The sequence below is a fragment of the Bubalus kerabau genome, chromosome 20 (assembly GCF_029407905.1).
Source record: "Bubalus kerabau isolate K-KA32 ecotype Philippines breed swamp buffalo chromosome 20, PCC_UOA_SB_1v2, whole genome shotgun sequence".
Classification (NCBI taxonomy): domain Eukaryota; kingdom Metazoa; phylum Chordata; class Mammalia; order Artiodactyla; family Bovidae; genus Bubalus; species Bubalus kerabau.
The window spans coordinates 39,314,875-39,324,430 of NC_073643.1; the positions used below are offsets into that span (position 1 = coordinate 39,314,875).

General features: G+C 40.9%; 1 protein-coding gene across 16 annotated transcripts in view; it reads right to left on the minus strand.

The window, feature by feature from the left end:
- The window catches only part of ATXN7 (ataxin 7), a 133,899-nt gene that overhangs the window by 121,444 nt on the left and 2,899 nt on the right, over positions 1 to 9,556 (minus strand). The window contains exons 1-2 of one of the 16 annotated variants that reach the window (XM_055558637.1): positions 8,612 to 8,947; positions 8,416 to 8,508 (exon numbers count right to left, since the gene is read on the minus strand). The exons of 14 other annotated variants lie outside the window; for them this stretch is intronic. The gene's annotated coding sequence lies outside the window, so the exon portion shown is untranslated. Of the gene's footprint in view, positions 1 to 984; positions 2,184 to 8,415; positions 8,509 to 8,611; positions 8,948 to 9,556 lie in introns of those variants that run through there. One more of the 16 variants, XM_055558635.1, reaches the window with a different exon arrangement.

Consider the following 9,556-nt stretch of genomic DNA (forward strand, 5'->3'; position numbering starts at 1 on the left):
TAACCAAGAACAAAATGCCCCAACAGAAGGTCTTTCAGTGATTTTCCAATTCTTCAGAAAATTGTTCAGATTCTCTCTCTGAATATTTAATTACTCTAATAAGGGTAGGGTAACTGTTTAGGCTATTTATATTAAAAGACAGAACTGAGTCATAATCAATAGTCCATATACTTGAGGGTTTATTTTGGGATTTCGGGGGATGAGGATGATACGATAAAACGATGAAACTGGGATTATGAATATGCTACTAGAGTGTGCTAGTAATTTTCTCTTTGATCCTTTTTCCTTCCCCAGACAAATTTTCCACCATTCTGACCTTGCTCTGTGCCCCAAAGGCTGACCTCTAAGGGTAGCATCACTGGGTTCTGGCAGACAGGCTTCCAGGTGGGTTTGGCCAATAGAAGGCACTGCAAGGAGATCAAAGGAGGAGGAAAGAATGTGGGGGAGGGGAGTATTGCTTCTCTCTTCCCTCCCTAGTCTGGGATGCATTTTCTGGCAGTGACTAAATCCCTCCGGGACTATAGCTCCTGTCAGACAGCCCCTCCTCTTTGGCTCCAGCTCCCTCTCTGGACTCCAGGAATGAATGCTATGTCTTCTCTTTGCTCCTCTGGACCTAGCGGTGATAACGGCTTCTCATTGCTGTTATCATTTCTGGGTGATGGGAACCTCTTGTCACCCTTAACTCTTTCCGCTCTCTGAAAATAACCCCTTCATTCAAGTCCTGAACCATTAGAGTTGGACTATTTCCTGCCAGAACTAAGAATTCAAACCACAGAATTGTAAAACCAGCAATCTCCCTCCTCTGCATGTGAGCAGTTATCACAAAGGTTATTCATTTTCCAGAGCAATTCCTTCACACCAGGCACTACCTGTAAGCTCTTATGTTTCTCAGGTAGAAATGACACCTTTTAAACTGGTCAGTGCAGGAGAACACGGGAGGGTGCTCTTGGAAAACAGCTGGCAGAATGGAGGGGTGACACTTACCATTCTCTAGGTAGGACTGTGCTGCATGTCAAAAATAATATGTTTACAAAGAGATGCTGCTTCCTCCTATTTCTCCCTGGGTTTCCTCTTGATGAGGGTGTGGAATCAAAGTCAGCACTGCATTTTCACGCCAAATACCTAGAAGCTGTATCACTGCCTGGGGAAGCTGACCTGTGTGTCACTTCACTTTGCTAGTTTCTCAGACCGAAGGATCTGCTTTACCACTAGCCAAGGCACACAGAAAGCAAGCCAACCACCTTGTAATACTAGCCACCTGCCTGTGACCTTTCCTTTTTTCATAGGATAAATCTTTCTTCTGCGCTAGGCAAAAGACAAGCAGAATGAGAACATTCTGCTTTGCTCAGCCTCGCCTGTCTCTTTAACAGATCTGACCAGATTAGCACTTTTCTTTTCCAATGGAGAGGACAGGCATAGGCTTATACCATAATCTGTTCTGAGCTCCTTCAGATTTTTCTTTTACCGAGGCGACTGGATTTGAGGTTAGATGTTAATTGAAATCACCTGGGAGCCTCTAAACATGCCACCTTGCTTTCACTTGGCATGAGTAGCCTGGAGGTTACTGTATTTCTAAACACTGGGGCGTTCTTTTGATCAATCAAGAGTTGATTTAAAGAATCCTTCTAAGAGGTTGATAAGAACCCATGTGGCTTATGTCAACAAGGTACTCCAACAGACTCCAAACATCTCCCTCTGCAATCAGCAGGCTTTCAGAACTGGTGGCAAGAATTACTAAAATAAAGACAGGTAGATACACTACAGACTGTGGAAAAGATGCTCTGGTACCCCTCAAGACAGGCTGGCCAAAGAGCAAGATAGTTCTCATGGCCCATCCCAGCGGGGAAGCCCCTCTCTTCAGCCTGAGAGTAACACTGAAATGCAGTGGGATGAACAAAACTTGGTTCTCACTACGTATATCCATTTCTAATATTTGTTACTCTTAGGTGTTCATGTCAGAGAACATTTTATTGGAAAACTCGATATGCAGCTATGTGGCTACACATCAAATGTTAACAATGGTATCTCTAGGTAGTAGAAATATGAGTAACTTCTATGTCCTTCTGTGTATTTGAGAAATTCCCCAAATTTCTACAAACACCTATGATTCCTGCGATCTTGAAAAAAATTATTAAACAAAAACCCTATATGGATTCTGGAATTTTAGTTTTCCATAAGAATCAAGTTTACGTAATTATTGAAACTCAAAATCCAAATGATGTTTCTGGGCTTTTGTGTATTTTAAGGCTTTCAATAGTACAATCATTTTATGAACCATGTTTTCAAATGAAGAACTGGTTCACAACATAAACACCAGCACGTGAAATTGCGTTTAACATGCAAATTTTTTTTCTGGGACACATCACAACCTGAGATAATTTAGATTCTTCAAGTTCAAAATTCACTATTTTCATACTCTGTGGTGCTCCTAATACAGATGAAAAATGGAACTGTTTCTTTCTTAAGAATACCATACAGACGATATCATATGCAATGATATGGCTAAGAGACTACAGATAAAAAACAGACTGGTGTTTCTTCCACCACAAATGCTAGCCAATAAAAACTTTCCAGTCTACAGCTGATTAATACTTGACACCAGAGCTCTGGAAAAGAAAGCTGATCATTGCTGGCAGTTAGCTAAAGCAACAGACACACTCAGAAACCTGCCTGCTACTGCATCATGACTGCTGTTCACTGTGACAACTGATTTTTCAATTCAGTGGCACTTACGTTGTAAACAGAAACCTAGAGTATGTACTAGCTTTTCGGGGAGCTACCTTTCTCATAATCTATAATGGCTAAACATGTGTTATTCAGTGTCTTGTAGGGTTGAGATTAACAAGGAATCTTAGAAATCATAAACATCTTTACTAGCTTCAGGAAGCTAGTAAATTTGAATAAGTGATTCCTTTTAAACTGTCCTGATATGGTAAATGGTCTCTTTTCTAACTTCAATTTCCAAATGATTTATAGTTATAACTACCAGGACAACAATAATCAACAGGATGAGGAGTGGAGGGAGGAGAGAATAGAGTTTTAAATATTTCCTCTTAGAGCAACTAAGAGTAGCTAAGAGGGGATATTTAATCTCCTTTTGTGTTCAGTATATTAAAACTTTTTTTTTAAGTGAATAAAATACAAAGAAATGAAAAAATATACATTTTTTCAATGCATTACTCTGCTAGCACTCTTTACAATTAAGTTCAAGGATTCTAAAGGTTCAAAATGTTTGCAAAAATGAAACCATGAGACAAATTACATTTTTGACTAGCGCTAACAGAGTATGTTTAGAAGTTGTAGAAATCAGTATCTGAACAAATTGGAAAAAGAGAGACAATTTAAAAACTAGTGTTAAATGCTAAAATGAGATTCTAAAGCCACGAAGAGTCTTGTGATTTATCAGTTTACAAGATCCGGCCCAACAAAAACCACCATATTGCCATTATGATCATGTTGATGGTTCAGATGACAATGAAACTTTAATACTGAGGGGAAAGGGCCTAACATACAGCCAGACTGTTAACAGAACACAGTCTGGAGACCTTAATTAAATGAAAGGGTCAAGGGCTCCTCTCAAAATTTCACGTAGTGCTGGACCTGAATAGCAGAAAGCAGAGCAGATCACTTAAGAGAAGAGTCCGGGGGTTGGGAGGAGGACAAGTGACTACACCAAAGGTGGTAATTACACCCTGAGGAAGTAAAAAAGGCCAGACTGAAGGGCTCCAAGAGGTACTTCAAAACCAGCTAATCATGGGAAGAAGAGGTGGGGTAAATCGGCTCCTCGACTGGTTATCTATGGGGAAATAAAAAGATACTGGGATTCCAAAGCAAGAGTAAACAAAAACAGCTGCAAGGGAGCAAGGTGACTATTAGGTACCTTCATCACACACCAGTGTCCCCACAGTAAAACAGAGGGGACTCATAGGTTCACCGTCTCCAGGTCAGCCTGGGACCTTGGAAAACCAGAAAAAGGGCTGCTGCAGTTGGTAAGCCACCATTTTAGCACCACCCTCCACAAAGGCAAAGTAGTCAAAGCACACAGGGGTCCTCTTGCCCAAACTGTCATATACAGCAGGGGTAACTGCATACCTTTTCTAAACCATATTCTCATAAAAAATTGGGGGACATATGCTCTTCTCCGCTTTCAAAATATTACAGTACAAAGCAGGAAAATATGTGAAAATGCTCTGAATAAAATCACCTTGTATTGCACATTTTACTGATTGAAGCATGGTTTAACTCATATTCTAAAGGCTATATAACTGTAGGGTGAGCCTTCAACTTATCTGGAAGGTCTAAAATGTTTAAGGTATTAGCAAGGATGCAGTAAAAGCAGCTAGACACTTCAAGAAGAGAAACAAACACAGGACTGTGTGAAACATTTAGTGCAGAGGCGAATAACAGTACGTATCTCACTGTGTCCTAAAGGGATCGCTATGCGCTGGGTAAAAACGTTCTTAACAGGGACTCTGTTACCAAAGAACGGTTCAGTGACAGTCCATGTGCTTTCCTTCTAAAACACAAGTGAAATGCATGTTTTACAGAAGATCACCACATAAGAAATGGATAGATACATTTACTGCTGCACTTATAGAGAGAGGTAAGTGCTGATTAGCTGAAGCAGAAACTGGTGGTGTGCAGCCACAAGACTGGGTCTCAAACTGAGGTTTAAGAGGCATATTGGGTTGGGAGGGAGAGAAGTGTTGCACATATGAAATGTGATAGATAATGCACAAGGTAACGCCCAGAGAGACCCACAAATGTTTGGACTGTGGACATCTTTTGTGCTTTTCCCAGCCCTGGATCCAGTCCCCAGTGACAACTGGCCCAACAGGCACTTTCTTGGTGAGGCAGGAACCAAGGCACCCGCCAGCACCCAGTCTGAGCCTGAGCAATACACTTAGTAGGGAGACGGGTTAAAAACAACTGGAGAAGTTATGAAGCCTGGCACCCTGAGGACATTCTCCACTGAGTCCTTCTGCTACCTAACTCCCCAAGGCTGCCCTGGATCTGATCCATTCTAAGGCCTGGTTCTTCAGCTCTACTGTTAATGCTGGGAGCTACACCGCATCCTCCAGCAACCTCCTTTTTTTCTTAAAGTGGCCAGATTTAGTTTCTGTTGCTTACAGCCAAGGATTTTAAGCTGATTAGTTATTATTCTGAGTTGAGAAGAATCAATTTTCTTAAAGATTTGGAAGAGAAAATTTGACTGGCAAGTAATTTAGACTATTAATGTTATGGTAAAACAAAGGCATAATCATGGAGTAGAATACAAAATTCATGCAGAATTTAGCAGCACCATATAGAGATTAACTTGCTTTAACTTTCAGGATCTGACCTCAGGCCAGGCAAGACCTGTGGAAGAAGCCCTGCCCTAACTGTGAGCAAAACAATGATCACTGTTTTAAGCCACCAAGTTTTGGAGTAGGTTGTTATTACTCAGCAATAGATAAATCATAGTATGTCTACATTCTTTTATTCCATGCACAGCTTAAAGTTTCCTAGGAAGGAACTCAACACTCCAGTGTTTCCAAATAACTGTGTCACAGTTAGATGTGGTTTTACACTTCTTACATATTTTGCAGTCAGGTCCGTGTTTCTGATTACACAGAAACAATGAAATGCACCTCAGCCGGAACACAGAGGTTCAGGCAGGAGGCAGAATGTACCCATGGCCAAGCTGACTCCAGTGAAAATAAAGCGAAAATTTTCTCAAATTATCATAGCTACACCACAAGGACACAGCAACTGAAGGTGACTAAGAGAAGAAAGATGAAGCAAAATGGCTACGTTTAAAACTAGAGAACTCAAGACGTAGTCTCCCTTTACCAGTGTTAGTGCCTGGATCTGCCTTCCACATACTTGAAAGGTACCTTCATCACACACATACTTCAAAACCTTTCTTTAGAAGTTCACCACACACTATCTAGAGAAAATGCTTGCTTTAGGTCACCTTCTGTTCAACAACTACTGATATTTAAACAGTACCAACTCTATGCCCGTGAGCCTCTGAGCACTCTGGTTTTTTTTCCCTTCTTTTTTTGATAGTGATACGAGGGTAAAGGGAGCATAAGTGGGTGAAACTAGACCACATACCTGTCTTGGTCAAGGCACCTGGTCTGGTTAGAGGGTTTAGGCTGCTGAATGTGGCAAACAAGGCTCTGCCTCATGCAAACCTGTATCCACAAGGGGGAAATACTAGTAGCTAATATTGTCCTTATCAGCAGCACTATTATCACTATCCTCCTGTGATTGTTACACCTCCCACCACTTCTTCCTTCTCAGTTACTGCCAGGTATCTGGCACTCTGCTAAGCACTTACCTCTTTTAACCTTCACAACAGCTTATTCAAGTATTAGCACATTTTACAGATGAAGAGACTGAGGTCTAACTGGACAAAGGCAACACACTAAGTGCTGAGGCTCATGCTTGTAACCACCAGCCTACATCCCCTCCATACACGGCTTACTTACGAAATTGATATTTATTTAGTCCTGTATGGAATTTTTTTTCTTTCCTATTGGAAGAGTCTGGAAAATATTCTGGCTTATTACTAATATAGAAAACATTTTTAACAACATATGAGAAAGCCTATTTCACTTCTCATTCAATACAATAGGGGAATGGTCATCTTGGGGAGTGAGGCCTTAATCAGCCACAAGTACGAGATGTTTTGAATCTGCATGTTTATTCTTTAATAATAATGTTATCATTTTTTCCTAATTATAAAAGCAGCACATGGTAGCCAGAAAAAAAAAAAAATGACAAAATATAAAGGAAAGAGATCATCACAATTATTACTCCCTAGAGATAATCAGCTCCTATTAGTATTTGGTGTTTCCAGATCCTTTTAGGTTTCTTTACACAGGGCTTTTGTCCACCTTAAAAATTACACATTAAACATATTTTCATGCTATTCTCTGTTTTCTTAAACAGCATTCCCACGTCAATAAATATCAACCCGCACATCCTGTCTAAAGACTGCTCAGTATTTTACTGTATGGGTAGGCTCTAATTGACTTAATCAAGCCTTTATTAAAAGGCATTCAGATTACTTTCTATGTTTTGCTATTACAAAAGCATCTGTGCACCTTTGTTTTAAGATAAATTCCTACACTTCAGCTTCCCATTCCATGACTCTGGATTTACACTGCCTCAAGTGTCATCCAGAAAATACGTACCAAATTAACCTTTTTTTTTTTTAAAGAAGGAAACCCTTAAATGTTAAGAATAATAATGTAAAAATTCTAATATTCAGATTGAATGGCCAAGAAACTTTAAAACTGCAATTTATCTCTAAATGTCTAAAATGTCAATTCATGCCTCTGATCAAATTGCATTAGGTTTACATCTGGAGGGGAAAAACACTAAAATAACCAATATGTGTGTTTTATTTTCAGTATAGTGTTGTTTTGAAAAGTTAAACTCTGAAAATAATGTATTTGCTGTAAAAGAAGCAATTAGCAGAGAATCCTAAAAAAGGCAGGAAGAGAAGCAAAAATAATAATAATAATAATAATTACAGCAGCCACCAATTCACCAATTCTGCATCCTATACAAAGGCCCAGGGAAAAGGGTCGAGAGAGAGAAAAGGCAAAAACTAGAAGCAACTCTCGGAGCTTCAGGGCCAGCCAGATGAAATTACACACAGACATATACATCTAAACGCTCAGAACACACCAATCCTGGAGCTAGTCTCCAGAGGTTAGAACACAAGAGGAATCTTTGTGTGCTTGATTTAACCAGACATCAGAGGAGGGTGGGGCAGGCTGCCTACAGGTAAGGGTGTCACCTAAGCAGCCTGAGGGCCTCCTATCAATTACTTCCCCTCCAGGGCACAGTCTGCTCTTTTCCGGAGAAAGCCGACTCATTGGAAAAGACCCTGATACTGGGGAAAGACTGAGGGCAGGAAAAGGGGGTGACAGAGGATGAAATGGTTGGATAGTGTCACAGACTCAAAAGACATGAGGTTGAGCCAACTCCAGGAGATGGCGAGGGACAGGGAAACCTGGCATGCTGCAGTTCATGGGGTGGCAAAGAGTCAAACACAACTTAGCGACTAAACAACAATCAGGGCACAGACAGGGTGACAGGAACTTGAGGCTGAAGACAGCTCCAGAAGCACTGATTCCCGTCAAAACCATCACACAAGACAGGGCTCAACCATCAATTTCTACTGGGCAACGTGAGAACATTTTTAGCAATAAATAATTTACTGATGAATACAAGGTGTGTGCTAAGGAGGGAAGGCCACACATGGTAACTAATACCAACCAACCTACCGGAGTCTCTTGCTAATGAGGCCAATGGGGGCAGGAGATAAAGCCTCCATGTCAAAAGTACTAAATTCTTGAGAAAGTAAATGGCAGGGGGGAGGGCTGCTTGGTGACGCCACAAAACTACAGGACTTACAGGTCTAACATTCTTCTAGGCAAGGGGTCAGGAGACTGGGGCCCTTGTACAGGTCAGATCCAGCCTCTGCCTGAACATGCATGCCACGAGCCACTGCCAGAACACAACATATTTAAGCGGTTGAAAAAATTTAAAAATATTTCATGGCATGTAAAAATTATACGAAATTCAAACATCAGAGTCCACAAAGTTTTACCAGAACACAGTCATGCCCACTCATTTTTTTCTATGGCTGCTTTCTCCATGAACTGATGGAGGTGGTAGGTGTGACAGGCACCCGGGTGGCCAGCAACATCTTCTGTCTCATCCTTTACAGAAAGTTTGTTGATCTCTGTTCTAGGCCATAAAGCCCAGTCGCTTTTGAATGGTTCACAGCTCTAAACATTGGTGCATGCCTATTAGTTTGGTTGTGACATACCCAGGATTTAGACATAACCCGCCAGCCTAACAGACAATGCAACCCCACTGTTAAGAACAGCAGACAGGTCTAATAGGTCCTACGGATGCAGAGGTAACTGCCCACGGTAACCAGAAAGATGTGCAAGGCTTTCTGGTTGAAAGCCAGAAAGTAGGATGGTCCCAGGTTTATGTGGGAATGAGTATGATTAAAGATTTTCTCTTTGAACGAACGTATTTGCTATCTCTTACAGATGAGAAGAAAACCATCCTCAAAATGGCTACCACCTTTGAGCACTTACTAGGAGCCTAGGACTGAGCAAAGCCTTTTGCTTTTATTATCGCACTGAATGGTCATCTTCTCTAGACTCAGAGAGGCTGGTTGGCTCAGAAAATGGGAATCAAATCCAGGTTCCATATATGGGGAGGGAGGGGGGAGGAGGGTTCAGGATGGGGAACACATGTATACCTGTGGAGGATTCATTTAGATATTTGGCAAAACTAATACAATATTGTAAAGTTTAAAAATAAAATAAAATTTAAAAAAAAATCCAGGTTCCACTCTAAAGCCTGTGTTTCCAACCACTCTCCAACTTGAAAGCACAGGACAAAAATGCTCACCAGGACTAAATGAGAGGAAAAGGGAAAGACCACAGGAACAGTGGAAGCAAGTTCCTTTTTATATCATTGAGCATTTTATTCACCCGCCCCCTAAATACTCTCTTCCATCAATGTTTAAAGAAAA